Here is a 21,697-nt window from a genome sequence, read left to right on the forward strand (position 1 = left end):
AGAGCAGTTTGGAAACACACTCTTTGTAACTCTGCAAGTGGATATTTGGACCTGTTTGAAGATTTCATTCGAAACCGGGTTTCTTCATATAATGCTACACAGAAAAATTCTCAATAACTTCTTTGTTTTGCGAGTGTGCAACCCACAGAGTTGAACCTTCCTTTAGACAGAGCAGATTAGAAACCCTCTTTTTGTGGTATTTGCAAGTGGAGAATTCAAGCACTTTGGGGCCAACGGTAGAAAAGGAAATATCTTCGTATAAAAACTAGAGAGAATCATTCTCAAAAACCACTTTGTCATGTGCGCGTTCCACCAACAGAGGTTAACCTTTCTTTTCATAGAGCAGTTTGGAAACACTCTGTTTGTAGTGTGTGCAAGGGAATATTTGGAACTCTTTGAGTATTTCGTTGGAAACGGGATTTCTTCATCTATTGCTAGACAGAAGAATTCTCAGTAAAGTCTTTGGCTTGCGTGGGTTCAACTCACTGAGTTGAACCTTCCTTTAGACAGAGCAGATTTGAAACACTGTTTTTGTGGAATTTGCAAGTGGAGATTTCAAGCTCTTTGGGGTCAATGGTAGAAAAGGAAATATCTTCGTATAAAAACTACAGAGAATCATAATCAGAAACCTCTTTGTGAAGTGTGCGTTCCACTCACAGAGTTTAACCTTTCTTTTCATAGAGCAGCTTAGAAACACTCTGTTTGTAATGTCTGCAAGTGGATATTTGGACCTTTAGAGGATTTCCTTGGAAACGGTAGTTCTTCCTCTAATGCTAGACAGAAGAAGTCTCAGTAACTTCTTTGGTTGCCTGGGTTCATCTCACGGAGTTGAGTCTTCCTTTAGACAGAGCAGATTTGAAACCCTCTTTTTGTGTAATTTGCATGTGGAGATTTCAAGCGCTTTTGGGCCAACAGTAGAAAAGGAAATATCTTCGTATAAAAAGTACAGAGAATTATTCTATGAAACCAAATTGTGATGTGTGCATTCCACTCACAGAGTTTAACCTTTCTCTTCATAGAGCAGTTTGGAAACACTCTGTTTGTAAAGTCTGCAAGTGGATATTTGGACCTCATTGAGGATTTCGTTGGAAACGGGAATTCGTCATCTAATGCTATACAGAAGAATTATCAGTAACTTCTTTGGGGTACGTGTGTTCAACTCACAGAGTTGAACCTTCCTTTAGACAGAGCAGATTTGAGACCCTCTTTTTGTGGAATTTGCAAGTGGAGATTTAAAGCGCTTTGGGGACAACGGTAGAAAAGGATATATCTTCATATAAAAACTAGAGAGAATCATTCTCACAAACCAGTTTGTGTGTGTGCGTTCCACACACAGAGTTTAAACTTTCTTTTCATAGAGCAGTTTGGAAACACTCTGTTTGTAAGTCTGCAAGTGGATATTTGGAACTCTTTGAGGATTTTGTTGGAAACGGAATTTCCTCATCTAATGCTAGACAGAAGAATTCTCAGTAACTTCTTTGGGTTGCGTGGGTTGAACTCACATAGTTGAACCTTGCTTTAGACAGAGCAGATTTGAAACCCTCTTTTTGTGTAATTTGCAAGTGGAGATTTCAAGCGCTTTAGGGCCAACAGTAGAAAAGGAAATATCTTCGTATGAAAAGTACAGAGAATTATTCTATGAAAACACTTTGTGATGTGTGTATTCCACTCACAGAGTTTAACCTTTCTTTTAATAGAGCAGTTTGGAAACACTCTGTTTGTAAAGTCTACAAGTGGATATTTGGACATCTTTGAGGATTTCGTTGGAAACGCGATTTCTTCATCTAATGCTATACAGAAGAATTCTCAGTAACCTCTTTGGGGTACGTGTGTTCAACTCACAGAGTTGAACCTTTCTTTAGACAGAGCAGATTTGAAACCCTCTTTTTGTGTAATTTGAAATGGAGATTTCAAGCACTTTGGGGCCAATGGTAGAAAAGGAAATATTTTCCTATAAAAACTAGAGAGAATCATTCTCAGAAACCACTTTGAGATGTGTGTATTCCACTCACAGAGTTTACCCTTTCTTTTCACAGTGCGGCTTGGAAACAATCGGTTTTTAAAGTCTGCAAATGGCTATTTGGACCTCTTTCAGGATTTCGCTGGAAACGGGATATCTTCATCTAATGCTAGACAGAAGAATTCTCAGTAACTTCTTTGGGTTGCGTGGGTTTATGTCAGAGAGTTGACGCTTCCTTTAGACAGAGCAGATTTGAAACCCTCTTTTTGTGGAATTTGCAGGTGAAGATTTCAGGCGGTTTGTGGCCAACGGTAGAAAAGGAAACATCTTCGTATAAAAACTAGAGAGAATCATTCTCAGAATCCACTTTGTGATGTGTGCATTCCACTCACAGAGTTTAACGTTTCTTTCCATAGAACAGTTCGGAAACACTCTGTTTGTAAAGTCTGCATGTGGATATTTGGACCTCTTTGAGGATTTTGTTGGAAACGGGATTTCTGCCTACAACGCTAGCAGAAGAATTCTCAGTAACTTCTTTGGGTTGCGTGCGTTCAACTCACAGAGTTGAACCTTCCTTTAGACAGAGAAGATTTGAAACCCTCTTTTTGTGGAATTTGCAGGTGGAGATTTCATGCGGTTTGGGGCCAACGGTAGAAAAGGATATATCTTCGTATAAAAACTAAAGAGAATCCTTTTCAGAAATCACTTTGTGATGTGTGCGTTCCACTCACAGAAGTTAGCCTTTCTTTTCATAGAGTGTTTGGAAACACTCTGTTTGTAAAGTCTTCAAGTGGATATTTGGACCTCTTGGAGGATTTTGCTGGAAACGGGATTTCTTCATCTAATGCTAGACAGAAGAATTCACAGTAACTTCTTTGGGTTGCGTGTGTTCAACTCCCAGAGTTGAACCTTCCTTTAGACACAGCAGAATTGAATCCCTCTTTTTGTGGAATTTGCAAGTGGAGATTTCAATCGCTTTGGGGCCAACGGTAGAAAAGAATATATCTTCATATAAAAACTATAGAGAATCATTCTCACAAACCACTTTGTGATGTGTGCGTTCCACTCACAGAGTTGAACCTTTCTTTTCATTGAGCAGTTTGGAAACACTCTGTTTGTAAAGTCTGCAAGTGGATATTTGGACCTCTTTGAGGAATTCGTTGGAAACGGGATTTCCTCATCTGACACTAAACGGAAGAATTCTCAGTATCTTCTTTGGTTTGCGTGGGTTCACCTCACAGAGTTGAACCTTCCTTTATACAGAGCGGATTTAAAACCCTCTTTTTGTAGAATTTGCAGGTGTAGATTTCAAGCGCTTTGAGGCCAACTGTAGAAAAGGAAATATCTTCGTATAAAAACTAGAGAGAATCATTCTCAGAAACCACTTTGTGATGTGCGCATTCCGCTCACAGAGTTTAAACTTTCTTTTCATAGAGCAGTTTGGAAACACTCTTTTTATAAAGTCTGCCAGTGGATATTTGGACCTCTTTGAGTATTTCGTTGGAAACGGGATTTCTTCATCTAATGCTAGACAGAAGAATTCTCAGTAACTTCTTTGGGTTGCGTGTGCGCAACTCACAGAGTTGAACCTTCCTTTAGACAGAGCAGGTTTGAAAACCTCTTTTTGTGGAATTTGGAAGTGGAGATTTCAAGCCCTTTGGGGCCAAAAGTAGAAAAGGATGTATCTTCGTATAAAAACTAGAGAGAATCATTCTCACAAACCACTTTGCGATGAGTGCGTGACACCCACAGAGTTTAACCTTTCTTTTCATAGAGCAGTTTGGAAACACTCTGTTTGTAAAGTTTGCAAGTGTATATTTGGACCTCTTTAGGATTTCGTTGGAAACGGGTTTTCCTCATCTAACTCTTGACAGAAGAATTCTCAGTAACTTCTTTGGGTTGCGTGGGTTCAACTCACAGATTTGAACCTTGCTTTAGATAGAGCAGATTTGAAACCCTCTTTTTGTGTAATTTGCAAGTGGAGAATTCAAGCGCTTTGGGGCCTACGGTACAAAAGGAAACATCTTCGTATAAAAACTACAGAGAATCATTGTCAGAAACCACTCTGTGATGTGTGCGTTTCACCCACGTAGTTTAACCGTTCTCTTCATAGAGCAGTTTTGAAACACTCTGTTTGTAAAGTCTGCAAGTGGATATTTGGACCTCTTTGAGGATTTTCTTGCAAACGGGATTTCTGCATATAACGCTAGAGAGAAGAATTGTCAATAACTTCTTTGGGTTGCGTGTGTTCAACTCTGTGACTTGAACATTCCTTTAGACAGAGCAGATTTGAAACCCTCTTTTTGTGGAATTTGCAAGTGGAGATTTCATGCGCTTTGGGGCCAACGGTAGAAAAGGAAATATCTTCGTATAAAAACTAGAGAGAATCATTTTCAGAAACCACATTGTGATGTGTGCGTTCCACTCACAGAAGTTCACCTTTCTTTTCATAGAGCAGTTTGGAAACACTCTGTTTGTAAAGTCTGCAAGTGGAAATTTGGACATCTTTGAGGATTTCGTTGGAAACGGGATTTCTTCATCTAATGGAAGAGAGAAAAATTCTCAGTAACTTCTTTGGGTTGCATCTGTTCAACTCACAGAGTTGAACCTTCCTTTAGACAGAGCAGTTTTGAAACTCTCTTTTTGTGTAATTTGCAAGTAGAGATTTCTAGTGCTTTGGGGCCAACGGTACAAAAGGAAATATCTTCGTATAAAAAGTACAGAGAATTATTCTATGAAACCAATTTGTGATGTGTGCATTCCACTCACAGAGTTTAACCTTTCTTTTCATAGAGCAGTTTGGAAACACTCTGTTTGTAAAGTCTGCAAGTGGATATTTGGACCTCTTTGTGGATTTCTATGGATGTCTAATGCTAGACAGACGAATTCTCAGTAACTTCTTTGGGTTGTGTGTGTTCAACTAACAGAATTTAACCTTCCTTTAGACAGAGCAGATTTGAAACCGTCTATTTGTGGAATTTGCTAATGGAGATTTCAAGTGCTTTGGGGCCAACTGTAGAAAAGGAAATATCTTCGTATAAAAACTACAGAGAATCATTCTCAGAAACCACTTTGTGATGTGTGGGTTCCACTCAGAGAGTTTAACCTTTCTTTAAATAGAGCAGCTTGGAAACACTCTGTTGGTAAATTCCGCAAGTGGATGTTTGGACCTCTTAGAGGATTTTGTTGGAAACGGGATTTCTGCCTATAACGCTAGACAGAATAATTCTCAGTAACTTCTTTGGGTTGCGTGTGTTCAACTCACAGAGTTGAACCTTCCTTTAGACAGAGCAGATTTGAATCCCTCTTTTTGTGGAATTTGCAATTGGAGATTTCATGCGCTTTGGGGCCAACGGTAGAAAAGGAAATATCTTCGTATAAAAACTACAGAGAATCATTCTCAGAAACCACTTTGTGATGTGTGCATTCCACTCAGAGAGTTTAACCTTTCTTTAAATAGAGCAGCTTGGAAACACTCTGTTTGTAAAGTCTGCAAGTGGATATTTGGACCTCTTTGAGGATTTCGTTGGAAACGGGATTTCTTCATCTAATGCTAGACAGAAGAATTCTCAGTAACTTCTTTGGGTTGCATGTGTTCAACTCACAGAGTTGAACCTTTCTTTAGGAAGAGCTGATTTGAAACCCTCTTTTTGTGGAATTTGCAAGTCGACATTTCAAGCGCTTTGGGGACAACGGTAGAAAAGGAAATATCTTCGTATAAAAACTAGAGAGAATCATTTTCAGAAACCACTTTGTGATGTGTGCGTTCCACTCACAGAGTTTAACCTTTCTTTTCACAGAGCAGTTTGGAAACACTCTGTTTGTAAAGTCTGCAAGTGGATATTTGGACCTCTTTGAGGAATTCGTTGGAAACGGGATTTCCTCATCTGACACTAAACGGAAGAATTCTCAGTATCTTCTTTGGTTTGCGTGGGTTCACCTCACAGAGTTGAACCTTCCTTTATACAGAGCGGATTTGAACCCTCTTTTTGTAGAATTTGCAGGTGTAGATTTCAAGCGCTTTGAGGCCAACTGTAGAAAAGGAAATATCTTCGTATAAAAACTAGAGAGAATCATTCTCAGAAACCACTTTGTGATGTGCGCATTCCGCTCACAGAGTTTAAACTTTCTTTTCATAGAGCAGTTTGGAAACACTCTTTTTATAAAGTCTGCCAGTGGATATTTGGACCTCTTTGAGTATTTCGTTGGAAACGGGATTTCTTCATCTAATGCTAGACAGAAGAATTCTCAGTAACTTCTTTGGGTTGCGTGTGCGCAACTCACAGAGTTGAACCTTCCTTTAGACAGAGCAGGTTTGAAAACCTCTTTTTGTGGAATTTGGAAGTGGAGATTTCAAGCCCTTTGGGGCCAAAAGTAGAAAAGGATGTATCTTCGTATAAAAACTAGAGAGAATCATTCTCACAAACCACTTTGCGATGAGTGCGTGACACCCACAGAGTTTAACCTTTCTTTTCATAGAGCAGTTTGGAAACACTCTGTTTGTAAAGTTTGCAAGTGTATATTTGGACCTCTTTAGGATTTCGTTGGAAACGGGTTTTCCTCATCTAACTCTTGACAGAAGAATTCTCAGTAACTTCTTTGGGTTGCGTGGGTTCAACTCACAGATTTGAACCTTGCTTTAGATAGAGCAGATTTGAAACCCTCTTTTTGTGTAATTTGCAAGTGGAGAATTCAAGCGCTTTGGGGCCTACGGTACAAAAGGAAACATCTTCGTATAAAAACTACAGAGAATCATTGTCAGAAACCACTCTGTGATGTGTGCGTTTCACCCACGTAGTTTAACCGTTCTCTTCATAGAGCAGTTTTGAAACACTCTGTTTGTAAAGTCTGCAAGTGGATATTTGGACCTCTTTGAGGATTTTCTTGCAAACGGGATTTCTGCATATAACGCTAGAGAGAAGAATTGTCAATAACTTCTTTGGGTTGCGTGTGTTCAACTCTGTGACTTGAACATTCCTTTAGACAGAGCAGATTTGAAACCCTCTTTTTGTGGAATTTGCAAGTGGAGATTTCATGCGCTTTGGGGCCAACGGTAGAAAAGGAAATATCTTCGTATAAAAACTAGAGAGAATCATTTTCAGAAACCACATTGTGATGTGTGCGTTCCACTCACAGAAGTTCACCTTTCTTTTCATAGAGCAGTTTGGAAACACTCTGTTTGTAAAGTCTGCAAGTGGAAATTTGGACATCTTTGAGGATTTCGTTGGAAACGGGATTTCTTCATCTAATGGAAGAGAGAAAAATTCTCAGTAACTTCTTTGGGTTGCATCTGTTCAACTCACAGAGTTGAACCTTCCTTTAGACAGAGCAGTTTTGAAACTCTCTTTTTGTGTAATTTGCAAGTAGAGATTTCTAGTGCTTTGGGGCCAACGGTACAAAAGGAAATATCTTCGTATAAAAAGTACAGAGAATTATTCTATGAAACCAATTTGTGATGTGTGCATTCCACTCACAGAGTTTAACCTTTCTTTTCATAGAGCAGTTTGGAAACACTCTGTTTGTAAAGTCTGCAAGTGGATATTTGGACCTCTTTGTGGATTTCTATGGATGTCTAATGCTAGACAGACGAATTCTCAGTAACTTCTTTGGGTTGTGTGTGTTCAACTAACAGAATTTAACCTTCCTTTAGACAGAGCAGATTTGAAACCGTCTATTTGTGGAATTTGCTAATGGAGATTTCAAGTGCTTTGGGGCCAACTGTAGAAAAGGAAATATCTTCGTATAAAAACTACAGAGAATCATTCTCAGAAACCACTTTGTGATGTGTGGGTTCCACTCAGAGAGTTTAACCTTTCTTTAAATAGAGCAGCTTGGAAACACTCTGTTGGTAAATTCCGCAAGTGGATGTTTGGACCTCTTAGAGGATTTTGTTGGAAACGGGATTTCTGCCTATAACGCTAGACAGAATAATTCTCAGTAACTTCTTTGGGTTGCGTGTGTTCAACTCACAGAGTTGAACCTTCCTTTAGACAGAGCAGATTTGAATCCCTCTTTTTGTGGAATTTGCAATTGGAGATTTCATGCGCTTTGGGGCCAACGGTAGAAAAGGAAATATCTTCGTATAAAAACTACAGAGAATCATTCTCAGAAACCACTTTGTGATGTGTGCATTCCACTCAGAGAGTTTAACCTTTCTTTAAATAGAGCAGCTTGGAAACACTCTGTTTGTAAAGTCTGCAAGTGGATATTTGGACCTCTTTGAGGATTTCGTTGGAAACGGGATTTCTTCATCTAATGCTAGACAGAAGAATTCTCAGTAACTTCTTTGGGTTGCATGTGTTCAACTCACAGAGTTGAACCTTTCTTTAGGAAGAGCTGATTTGAAACCCTCTTTTTGTGGAATTTGCAAGTCGACATTTCAAGCGCTTTGGGGACAACGGTAGAAAAGGAAATATCTTCGTATAAAAACTAGAGAGAATCATTTTCAGAAACCACTTTGTGATGTGTGCGTTCCACTCACAGAGTTTAACCTTTCTTTTCACAGAGCAGTTTGGAAACACTCTGTTTGTAAAGTCTGCAAGTGGATATTTGGACCTCTTTGAGGAATTCGTTGGAAACGGGATTTCCTCATCTGACACTAAACGGAAGAATTCTCAGTATCTTCTTTGGTTTGCGTGGGTTCACCTCACAGAGTTGAACCTTCCTTTATACAGAGCGGATTTGAACCCTCTTTTTGTAGAATTTGCAGGTGTAGATTTCAAGCGCTTTGAGGCCAACTGTAGAAAAGGAAATATCTTCGTATAAAAACTAGAGAGAATCATTCTCAGAAACCACTTTGTGATGTGCGCATTCCGCTCACAGAGTTTAAACTTTCTTTTCATAGAGCAGTTTGGAAACACTCTTTTTATAAAGTCTGCCAGTGGATATTTGGACCTCTTTGAGTATTTCGTTGGAAACGGGATTTCTTCATCTAATGCTAGACAGAAGAATTCTCAGTAACTTCTTTGGGTTGCGTGTGTTCAACTCACAGAGTTGAACCTTCCTTTAGACAGAGCAGGTTTGAAAACCTCTTTTTGTGGAATTTGGAAGTGGAGATTTCAAGCCCTTTGGGGCCAAAAGTAGAAAAGGATGTATCTTCGTATAAAAACTAGAGAGAATCATTCTCACAAACCACTTTGCGATGAGTGCGTGACACCCACAGAGTTTAACCTTTCTTTTCATAGAGCAGTTTGGAAACACTCTGTTTGTAAAGTTTGCAAGTGTATATTTGGACCTCTTTAGGATTTCGTTGGAAACGGGTTTTCCTCATCTAACTCTTGACAGAAGAATTCTCAGTAACTTCTTTGGGTTGCGTGGGTTCAACTCACAGATTTGAACCTTGCTTTAGATAGAGCAGATTTGAAACCCTCTTTTTGTGTAATTTGCAAGTGGAGAATTCAAGCGCTTTGGGGCCTACGGTACAAAAGGAAACATCTTCGTATAAAAACTACAGAGAATCATTGTCAGAAACCACTCTGTGATGTGTGCGTTTCACCCACGTAGTTTAACCGTTCTCTTCATAGAGCAGTTTTGAAACACTCTGTTTGTAAAGTCTGCAAGTGGATATTTGGACCTCTTTGAGGATTTTCTTGCAAACGGGATTTCTGCATATAACGCTAGAGAGAAGAATTGTCAATAACTTCTTTGGGTTGCGTGTGTTCAACTCTGTGACTTGAACATTCCTTTAGACAGAGCAGATTTGAAACCCTCTTTTTGTGGAATTTGCAAGTGGAGATTTCATGCGCTTTGGGGCCAACGGTAGAAAAGGAAATATCTTCGTATAAAAACTAGAGAGAATCATTTTCAGAAACCACATTGTGATGTGTGCGTTCCACTCACAGAAGTTCACCTTTCTTTTCATAGAGCAGTTTGGAAACACTCTGTTTGTAAAGTCTGCAAGTGGAAATTTGGACATCTTTGAGGATTTCGTTGGAAACGGGATTTCTTCATCTAATGGAAGAGAGAAAAATTCTCAGTAACTTCTTTGGGTTGCATCTGTTCAACTCACAGAGTTGAACCTTCCTTTAGACAGAGCAGTTTTGAAACTCTCTTTTTGTGTAATTTGCAAGTAGAGATTTCTAGTGCTTTGGGGCCAACGGTACAAAAGGAAATATCTTCGTATAAAAAGTACAGAGAATTATTCTATGAAACCAATTTGTGATGTGTGCATTCCACTCACAGAGTTTAACCTTTCTTTTCATAGAGCAGTTTGGAAACACTCTGTTTGTAAAGTCTGCAAGTGGATATTTGGACCTCTTTGTGGATTTCTATGGATGTCTAATGCTAGACAGACGAATTCTCAGTAACTTCTTTGGGTTGTGTGTGTTCAACTAACAGAATTTAACCTTCCTTTAGACAGAGCAGATTTGAAACCGTCTATTTGTGGAATTTGCTAATGGAGATTTCAAGTGCTTTGGGGCCAACTGTAGAAAAGGAAATATCTTCGTATAAAAACTACAGAGAATCATTCTCAGAAACCACTTTGTGATGTGTGGGTTCCACTCAGAGAGTTTAACCTTTCTTTAAATAGAGCAGCTTGGAAACACTCTGTTGGTAAATTCCGCAAGTGGATGTTTGGACCTCTTAGAGGATTTTGTTGGAAACGGGATTTCTGCCTATAACGCTAGACAGAATAATTCTCAGTAACTTCTTTGGGTTGCGTGTGTTCAACTCACAGAGTTGAACCTTCCTTTAGACAGAGCAGATTTGAATCCCTCTTTTTGTGGAATTTGCAATTGGAGATTTCATGCGCTTTGGGGCCAACGGTAGAAAAGGAAATATCTTCGTATAAAAACTACAGAGAATCATTCTCAGAAACCACTTTGTGATGTGTGCATTCCACTCAGAGAGTTTAACCTTTCTTTAAATAGAGCAGCTTGGAAACACTCTGTTTGTAAAGTCTGCAAGTGGATATTTGGACCTCTTTGAGGATTTCGTTGGAAACGGGATTTCTTCATCTAATGCTAGACAGAAGAATTCTCAGTAACTTCTTTGGGTTGCATGTGTTCAACTCACAGAGTTGAACCTTTCTTTAGGAAGAGCTGATTTGAAACCCTCTTTTTGTGGAATTTGCAAGTCGACATTTCAAGCGCTTTGGGGACAACGGTAGAAAAGGAAATATCTTCGTATAAAAACTAGAGAGAATCATTTTCAGAAACCACTTTGTGATGTGTGCGTTCCACTCACAGAGTTTAACCTTTCTTTTCACAGAGCAGTTTGGAAACACTCTGTTTGTAAAGTCTGCAAGTGGATATTTGGACCTCTTTGAGGAATTCGTTGGAAACCGGATTTCCTCATCTGACACTAAACGGAAGAATTCTCAGTATCTTCTTTGGTTTGCGTGGGTTCACCTCACAGAGTTGAACCTTCCTTTATACAGAGCGGATTTAAAACCCTCTTTTTGTAGAATTTGCAGGTGTAGATTTCAAGCGCTTTGAGGCCAACTGTAGAAAAGGAAATATCTTCGTATAAAAACTAGAGAGAATCATTCTCAGAAACCACTTTGTGATGTGCGCATTCCGCTCACAGAGTTTAAACTTTCTTTTCATAGAGCAGTTTGGAAACACTCTTTTTATAAAGTCTGCCAGTGGATATTTGGACCTCTTTGAGTATTTCGTTGGAAACGGGATTTCTTCATCTAATGCTAGACAGAAGAATTCTCAGTAACTTCTTTGGGTTGCGTGTGTTCAACTCACAGAGTTGAACCTTCCTTTAGACAGAGCAGGTTTGAAAACCTCTTTTTGTGGAATTTGGAAGTGGAGATTTCAAGCCCTTTGGGGCCAAAAGTAGAAAAGGATGTATCTTCGTATAAAAACTAGAGAGAATCATTCTCACAAACCACTTTGCGATGAGTGCGTGACACCCACAGAGTTTAACCTTTCTTTTCATAGAGCAGTTTGGAAACACTCTGTTTGTAAAGTTTGCAAGTGTATATTTGGACCTCTTTAGGATTTCGTTGGAAACGGGTTTTCCTCATCTAACTCTTGACAGAAGAATTCTCAGTAACTTCTTTGGGTTGCGTGGGTTCAACTCACAGATTTGAACCTTGCTTTAGATAGAGCAGATTTGAAACCCTCTTTTTGTGTAATTTGCAAGTGGAGAATTCAAGCGCTTTGGGGCCTACGGTACAAAAGGAAACATCTTCGTATAAAAACTACAGAGAATCATTGTCAGAAACCACTCTGTGATGTGTGCGTTTCACCCACGTAGTTTAACCGTTCTCTTCATAGAGCAGTTTTGAAACACTCTGTTTGTAAAGTCTGCAAGTGGATATTTGGACCTCTTTGAGGATTTTCTTGCAAACGGGATTTCTGCATATAACGCTAGAGAGAAGAATTGTCAATAACTTCTTTGGGTTGCGTGTGTTCAACTCTGTGACTTGAACATTCCTTTAGACAGAGCAGATTTGAAACCCTCTTTTTGTGGAATTTGCAAGTGGAGATTTCATGCGCTTTGGGGCCAACGGTAGAAAAGGAAATATCTTCGTATAAAAACTAGAGAGAATCATTTTCAGAAACCACATTGTGATGTGTGCGTTCCACTCACAGAAGTTCACCTTTCTTTTCATAGAGCAGTTTGGAAACACTCTGTTTGTAAAGTCTGCAAGTGGAAATTTGGACATCTTTGAGGATTTCGTTGGAAACGGGATTTCTTCATCTAATGGAAGAGAGAAAAATTCTCAGTAACTTCTTTGGGTTGCATCTGTTCAACTCACAGAGTTGAACCTTCCTTTAGACAGAGCAGTTTTGAAACTCTCTTTTTGTGTAATTTGCAAGTAGAGATTTCTAGTGCTTTGGGGCCAACGGTACAAAAGGAAATATCTTCGTATAAAAAGTACAGAGAATTATTCTATGAAACCAATTTGTGATGTGTGCATTCCACTCACAGAGATTAACCTTTCTTTTCATAGAGCAGTTTGGAAACACTCTGTTTGTAAAGTCTGCAAGTGGATATTTGGACCTCTTTGTGGATTTCTATGGATGTCTAATGCTAGACAGACGAATTCTCAGTAACTTCTTTGGGTTGTGTGTGTTCAACTAACAGAATTTAACCTTCCTTTAGACAGAGCAGATTTGAAACCGTCTATTTGTGGAATTTGCTAATGGAGATTTCAAGTGCTTTGGGGCCAACTGTAGAAAAGGAAATATCTTCGTATAAAAACTACAGAGAATCATTCTCAGAAACCACTTTGTGATGTGTGGGTTCCACTCAGAGAGTTTAACCTTTCTTTAAATAGAGCAGCTTGGAAACACTCTGTTGGTAAATTCCGCAAGTGGATGTTTGGACCTCTTTGAGTATTTCGTTGGAAACGGGATTTCTTCATCTAATGCTAGACAGAAGAATTCTCAGTAACTTCTTTGGGTTGCGTGTGTGCAACTCACAGAGTTGAACCTTCCTTTAGACAGAGCAGGTTTGAAAACCTCTTTTTGTGGAATTTGGAAGTGGAGATTTCAAGCCCTTTGGGGCCAAAAGTAGAAAAGGATGTATCTTCGTATAAAAACTAGAGAGAATCATTCTCACAAACCACTTTGCAATGAGTGCGTGACACCCACAGAGTTTAACCTTTCTTTTCATAGAGCAGTTTGGAAACACTCTGTTTGTAAAGTTTGCAAGTGTATATTTGGACCTCTTTAGGATTTCGTTGGAAACGGGTTTTCCTCATCTAACTCTTGACAGAAGAATTCTCAGTAACTTCTTTGGGTTGCGTGGGTTCAACTCACAGATTTGAACCTTGCTTTAGATAGAGCAGATTTGAAACCCTCTTTTTGTGTAATTTGCAAGTGGAGAATTCAAGCGCTTTGGGGCCTACGGTACAAAAGGAAACATCTTCGTATAAAAACTACAGAGAATCATTGTCAGAAACCACTCTGTGATGTGTGCATTTCACCCACGTAGTTTAACCATTCTCTTCATAGAGCAGTTTTCAAACACTCTGTTTGTAAAGTCTGCAAGTGGATATTTGGACCTCTTTGAGGATTTTCTTGCAAACGGGATTTCTGCGTATTATGCTAGAGAGAAGAATTGTCAATAACTTCTTTGGGTTGCGTGTGTTCAACTCTGTGACTTGAACATTCCTTTAGACAGAGCAGATTTGAAACCCTCTTTTTGTGGAATTTGCAAGTGGAGATTTCATACGCTTTGGGGCCAACGGTAGAAAAGGAAATATCTTCGTATAAAAACTAGAGAGAATCATTTTCAGAAACCACATTGTGATGTGTGCGTTCCACTCACAGAAGTTCACCTTTCTTTTCATAGAGCAGTTTGGAAACACTCTGTTTGTAAAGTCTGCAAGTGGAAATTTGGACATCTTTGAGGATTTCGTTGGAAACGGGATTTCCTCATTTAATGGAAGAGAGAAAAATTCTCAGTAACTTCTTTGGGTTGCATCTGTTCAACTCACAGAGTTGAACCTTCCTTTAGACAGAGCAGTTTTGAAACTCTCTTTTTGTGTAATTTGCAAGTAGAGATTTCTAGTGCTTTGGGGCCAACGGTACAAAAGGAAATATCTTCGTATAAAAAGTACAGAGAATTATTCTATGAAACCAATTTGTGATGTGTGCATTCCACTCACAGAGTTTAACCTTTCTTTTCATAGAGCAGTTTGGAAACACTCTGTTTGTAAAGTCTGCAAGTGGATATTTGGACCTCTTTGTGGATTTCTATGGAAACGGGATTTCTTCATCTAATGCTAGACAGACGAATTCTCAGTAACTTCTTTGGGTTGTGTGTGTTCAACTAACAGAATTTAACCTTCCTTTAGACAGAGCAGATTTGAAACCGTCTATTTGTGGAATTTGCTAATGGAGATTTCAAGTGCTTTGGGGCCAACTGTAGAAAAGGAAATATCTTCGTATAAAAACTACAGAGAATCATTCTCAGAAACCACTTTGTGATGTGTGGGTTCCACTCAGAGAGTTTAACCTTTCTTTAAATAGAGCAGCTTGGAAACACTCTGTTGGTAAATTCCGCAAGTGGATGTTTGGACCTCTTAGAGGATTTTGTTGGAAACGGGATTTCTGCCTATAACGCTAGACAGAATAATTCTCAGTAACTTCTTTGGGTTGCGTGTGTTCAACTCACAGAGTTGAACCTTCCTTTAGACAGAGCAGATTTGAATCCCTCTTTTTGTGGAATTTGCAATTGGAGATTTCATGCGCTTTGGGGCCAACGGTAGAAAAGGAAATATCTTCGTATAAAAACTACAGAGAATCATTCTCAGAAACCACTTTGTGATGTGTGCATTCCACTCAGAGAGTTTAACCTTTCTTTAAATAGAGCAGCTTGGAAACACTCTGTTTGTAAAGTCTGCAATTGGATATTTGGCTCTCTTTGAGGATTTCGTTGGAAACGGGATTTCTTCATCTAATGCTAGACAGAAGAATTCTCAGTAACTTCTTTGGGTTGCATGTGTTCAACTCACAGAGTTGAACCTTTCTTTAGGAAGAGCTGATTTGAAACCCTCTTTTTGTGGAATTTGCAAGTCGACATTTCAAGCGCTTTGGGGACAACGGTAGAAAAGGAAATATCTTCGTATAAAAACTAGAGAGAATCATTTTCAGAAACCACTTTGTGATGTGTGCGTTCCACTCACAGAGTTTAACCTTTCTTTTCACAGAGCAGTTTGGAAACACTCTGTTTGTAAAGTCTGCAAGTGGATATGTGGACCTCTTTGAGGAATTCGTTGGAAACGGGATTTCCTCATCTGACACTAAACGGAAGAATTCTCAGTAACTTCTTTGGTTTGCGTGGGTTCACCTCACAGAGTTGAACCTTCCTTTATACAGAGCGGATTTAAACCCTCTTTTTGTAGAATTTGCAGGTGTAGATTTCAAGCGCTTTGAGGCCAACTGTAGAAAAGGAAATATCTTCGTATAAAAACTAGAGAGAATCATTCTCAGAAACCACTTTGTGATGTGCGCATTCCGCTCACAGAGTTTAAACTTTCTTTTCATAGAGCAGTTTGGAAACACTCTTTTTATAAAGTCTGCCAGTGGATATTTGGACCTCTTTGAGTATTTCGTTGGAAACGGGATTTCTTCATCTAATGCTAGACAGAAGAATTCTCAGTAACTTCTTTGGGTTGCGTGTGTGCAACTCACAGAGTTGAACCTTCCTTTAGACAGAGCAGGTTTGAAAACCTCTTTTTGTGGAATTTGGAAGTGGAGATTTCAAGCCCTTTGGGGCCAAAAGTAGAAAAGGATGTATCTTCGTATAAAAACTAGAGAGAATCATTCTCACAAACCACTTTGCAATGAGTGCGTGACACCCACAGAGTTTAACCTTTCTTTTCATAGAGCAGTTTGGAAACACTCTGTTTGTAAAGTTTGCAAGTGTATATTTGGACCTCTTTAGGATTTCGTTGGAAACGGGTTTTCCTCATCTAACTCTTGACAGAAGAATTCTCAGTAACTTCTTTGAGTTGCGTGGGTTCAACTCACAGATTTGAACCTTGCTTTAGATAGAGCAGATTTGAAACCCTCTTTTTGTGTAATTTGCAAGTGGAGAATTCAAGCGCTTTGGGGCCTACGGTACAAAAGGAAACATCTTCGTATAAAAACTACAGAGAATCATTGTCAGAAACCACTCTGTGATGTGTGCATTTCACCCACGTAGTTTAACCATTCTCTTCATAGAGCAGTTTTGAAACACTCTGTTTGTAAAGTCTGCAAGTGGATATTTGGACCTCTTTGAGGATTTTCTTGCAAACGGGATTTCTGCGTATTATGCTAGAGAGAAGAATTGTCAATAACTTCTTTGGGTTGCGTGTGTTCAACTCTGTGACTTGAACATTCCTTTAGACAGAGCAGATTTGAAACCCTCTTTTTGTGGAATTTGCAAGTGGAGATTTCATACGCTTTGGGGCCAACAGTAGAAAAGGAAATATCTTCGTATAAAAACTAGAGAGAATCATTTTCAGAAACCACATTGTGATGTGTGCGTTCCACTCACAGAAGTTCACCTTTCTTTTCATAGAGCAGTTTGGAAACACTCTGTTTGTAAAGTCTGCAAGTGGAAATTTGGACATCTTTGAGGATTTCGTTGGAAACGGGATTTCCTCATCTAATGGAAGAGAGAAAAATTCTCAGTAACTTCTTTGGGTTGCATCTGTTCAACTCACAGAGTTGAACCTTCCTTTAGACAGAGCAGTTTTGAAACTCTCTTTTTGTGTAATTTGCAAGTAGAGATTTCTAGTGCTTTGGGGCCAACGGTACAAAAGGAAATATCTTCGTATAAAAAGTACAGAGAATTATTCTATGAAACCAATTTGTGATGTGTGCATTCCACTCACAGAGTTTAACCTTTCTTTTCATAGAGCAGTTTGGAAACACTCTGTTTGTAAAGTCTGCAAGTGGATATTTGGACCTCTTTGTGGATTTCTATGGAAACGGGATTTCTTCATCTAATGCTAGACAGACGAATTCTCAGTAACTTCTTTGGGTTGTGTGTGTTCAACTAACAGAATTTAACCTTCCTTTAGACAGAGCAGATTTGAAACCGTCTATTTGTGGAATTTGCTAATGGAGATTTCAAGTGCTTTGGGGCCAACTGTAGAAAAGGAAATATCTTCGTATAAAAACTACAGAGAATCTTTCTCAGAAACCACTTTGTGATGTGTGGGTTCCACTCAGAGAGTTTAACCTTTCTTTAAATAGAGCAGCTTGGAAACACTCTGTTGGTAAATTCCGCAAGTGGATGTTTGGACCTCTTTGAGGATTTTGTTGGAAACGGGATTTCTGCCTATAACGCTAGACAGAATAATTCTCAGTAACTTCTTTGGGTTGCGTGTGTTCAACTCACAGAGTTTAACCTTCCTTTAGACAGAGCAGATTTGAATCCCTCTTTTTGTGGAATTTGCAATTGGAGATTTCATGCGCTTTGGGGCCAACGGTAGAAAAGGAAATATCTTTGTATAAAAACTACAGAGAATCATTCTCAGAAACCACTTTGTGATGTGTGCATTCCACCCACGGAGTTTTATCTTTCTTTTCACAGAGCAGCTTGGAAACACTCTGTTTGTAAAGTCTGCAAGTGGATAATTGAACCTCTTTGACGATTTCGTTGGAAACAAGATTTCTCCATCTAATGCTAGACAGAAGAATTCTCAGTAACTACTTTGTGTTGCGTGTGTTTAACTCACAGAGTTGAACTTTCCTTTAGAAATTGCAGATTTGAAACCCTCTGTTTGTGGAATTTGCAAGTGGAGATTTCATGCGATTTGGGGCCAACCGTAGGAAAGGAAATATGTTCGTATAAAAAGTAGAGAGAATCATTCTCAGAAACCGCTTTGTGATGTGTGTGTTCCACTCACAGAGTTTAACCTTTCTTTTCATAGAGCAGCTTGGAAACACTCTGTTTGTAAAGTCTGCAAGTGGATATTTGGACCGCTTTGAGGATTTTGTTGGAAACGGGATTTCTGCATCTTATGCTAGACAGAAGAATTCTCAGAGACTTCTTTGGGTTGCGTGTGTTCAACTCACAGTGTTGAACATTACTTTAGACAGAGCAGATTTGACACCCTGTTTTTGCGTAATTTGCAAGTGGAGATTTCAAGCGCTTTGGGGCCAACGGTAGAAAAGGAAATACTTTGGTATAAAAACTAGAGAGAATCATTTTCAGAAACCACTTTGTGATGTGTGCGTTCCACTCACAGAAGTTAACCTTTCTTTTCATACAGCAGTTTGGAAACACTCTGTTTGTAAAGTGTGCAAGTGGATATTTGGTCCTCTTGAGGATTTCGTTTCAAACGAGATTACTTCATCTAATGCTAGACAGGAGAATTCTCAGTAACTTCTTTGGGTTGCATGTGTACAACTCACAGAGTTGAGTATTCCTTTTGACAGAGCAGACTTGAAACCCACTTTTTGTGGAATTTGCATTTGGGATTTCAACCGCTTTGGGGCCAACGGTAGAAAAGGAAATATCTTCGTATAAAAACTAGAGAGAATCATTCTCAGAAACCACTTTGTGATGTGTGCGTGGCCCTCACAGAGTTTAAACTTCCTTTTCAGAGAGCAGTTTGGAAACACTCTGTTTGTAAAGTCTGCAAGTGGATATTTGGACCTCTTTTGAGGATTTCGTTGGAAATGGGATTTCTTCATCTAATGCTAGACAGAAGAATCCACAGTAATTTCGTTGGGTTGCGTGGGTTCATCTCACAGAGTTGACTCCTCCTTTAGACAGAGCAGATAGGAAACCCTCTTTTTTTGGAATTTGCAGGTGGAAATTTCAAGCAGTTTGAGGATAACGGTAGAAAAGGAAACATCCTCGTATAAAAACTGGAGAGAATCATTCTCAGAAACCACTTTGTGATGTGCGCATTCCGCTCACAGAGTTTAAACTTTCTTTTCATAGAGCAGTTTGGAAACACTCTTTTTATAAAGTCTGCCAGTGGATATTTGGACCTCTTTGAGTATTTCGTTGGAAACGGGATTTCTTCATCTAATGCTAGACAGAAGAATTCTCAGTAACTTCTTTGGGTTGCGTGTGTGCAACTCACAGAGTTGAACCTTCCTTTAGACAGAGCAGGTTTGAAAACCTCTTTTTGTGGAATTTGGAAGTGGAGATTTCAAGCCCTTTGGGGCCAAAAGTAGAAAAGGATGTATCTTCGTATAAAAACTAGAGAGAATCATTCTCACAAACCACTTTGCAATGAGTGCGTGACACCCACAGAGTTTAACCTTTCTTTTCATAGAGCAGTTTGGAAACACTCTGTTTGTAAAGTTTGCAAGTGTATATTTGGACCTCTTTAGGATTTCGTTGGAAACGGGTTTTCCTCATCTAACTCTTGACAGAAGAATTCTCAGTAACTTCTTTGAGTTGCGTGGGTTCAACTCACAGATTTGAACCTTGCTTTAGATAGAGCAGATTTGAAACCCTCTTTTTGTGTAATTTGCAAGTGGAGAATTCAAGCGCTTTGGGGCCTACGGTACAAAAGGAAACATCTTCGTATAAAAACTACAGAGAATCATTGTCAGAAACCACTCTGTGATGTGTGCATTTCACCCACGTAGTTTAACCATTCTCTTCATAGAGCAGTTTTGAAACACTCTGTTTGTAAAGTCTGCAAGTGGATATTTGGACCTCTTTGAGGATTTTCTTGCAAACGGGATTTCTGCGTATTATGCTAGAGAGAAGAATTGTCAATAACTTCTTTGGGTTGCGTGTGTTCAACTCTGTGACTTGAACATTCCTTTAGACAGAGCAGATTTGAAACCCTCTTTTTGTGGAATTTGCAAGTGGAGATTTCATACGCTTTGGGGCCAACAGTAGAAAAGGAAATATCTTCGTATAAAAACTAGAGAGAATCATTTTCAGAAACCACATTGTGATGTGTGCGTTCCACTCACAGAAGTTCACCTTTCTTTTCATAGAGCAGTTTGGAAACACTCTGTTTGTAAAGTCTGCAAGTGGAAATTTGGACATCTTTGAGGATTTCGTTGGAAACGGGATTTCCTCATCTAATGGAAGAGAGAAAAATTCTCAGTAACTTCTTTGGGTTGCATCTGTTCAACTCACAGAGTTGAACCTTCCTTTAGACAGAGCAGTTTTGAAACTCTCTTTTTGTGTAATTTGCAAGTAGAGATTTCTAGTGCTTTGGGGCCAACGGTACAAAAGGAAATATCTTCGTATAAAAAGTACAGAGAATTATTCTATGAAACCAATTTGTGATGTGTGCATTCCACTCACAGAGTTTAACCTTTCTTTTCATAGAGCAGTTTGGAAACACTCTGTTTGTAAAGTCTGCAAGTGGATATTTGGACCTCTTTGTGGATTTCTATGGAAACGGGATTTCTTCATCTAATGCTAGACAGACGAATTCTCAGTAACTTCTTTGGGTTGTGTGTGTTCAACTAACAGAATTTAACCTTCCTTTAGACAGAGCAGATTTGAAACCGTCTATTTGTGGAATTTGCTAATGGAGATTTCAAGTGCTTTGGGGCCAACTGTAGAAAAGGAAATATCTTCGTATAAAAACTACAGAGAATCTTTCTCAGAAACCACTTTGTGATGTGTGGGTTCCACTCAGAGAGTTTAACCTTTCTTTAAATAGAGCAGCTTGGAAACACTCTGTTGGTAAATTCCGCAAGTGGATGTTTGGACCTCTTTGAGGATTTTGTTGGAAACGGGATTTCTGCCTATAACGCTAGACAGAATAATTCTCAGTAACTTCTTTGGGTTGCGTGTGTTCAACTCACAGAGTTTAACCTTCCTTTAGACAGAGCAGATTTGAATCCCTCTTTTTGTGGAATTTGCAATTGGAGATTTCATGCGCTTTGGGGCCAACGGTAGAAAAGGAAATATCTTTGTATAAAAACTACAGAGAATCATTCTCAGAAACCACTTTGTGATGTGTGCATTCCACCCACGGAGTTTTATCTTTCTTTTCACAGAGCAGCTTGGAAACACTCTGTTTGTAAAGTCTGCAAGTGGATAATTGAACCTCTTTGACGATTTCGTTGGAAACAAGATTTCTCCATCTAATGCTAGACAGAAGAATTCTCAGTAACTACTTTGTGTTGCGTGTGTTTAACTCACAGAGTTGAACTTTCCTTTAGAAATTGCAGATTTGAAACCCTCTGTTTGTGGAATTTGCAAGTGGAGATTTCATGCGATTTGGGGCCAACCGTAGGAAAGGAAATATGTTCGTATAAAAAGTAGAGAGAATCATTCTCAGAAACCGCTTTGTGATGTGTGTGTTCCACTCACAGAGTTTAACCTTTCTTTTCATAGAGCAGC

The sequence above is a fragment of the Gorilla gorilla genome, chromosome 10 (assembly GCF_029281585.2).
Source record: "Gorilla gorilla gorilla isolate KB3781 chromosome 10, NHGRI_mGorGor1-v2.1_pri, whole genome shotgun sequence".
NCBI lineage: Eukaryota > Metazoa > Chordata > Mammalia > Primates > Hominidae > Gorilla > Gorilla gorilla.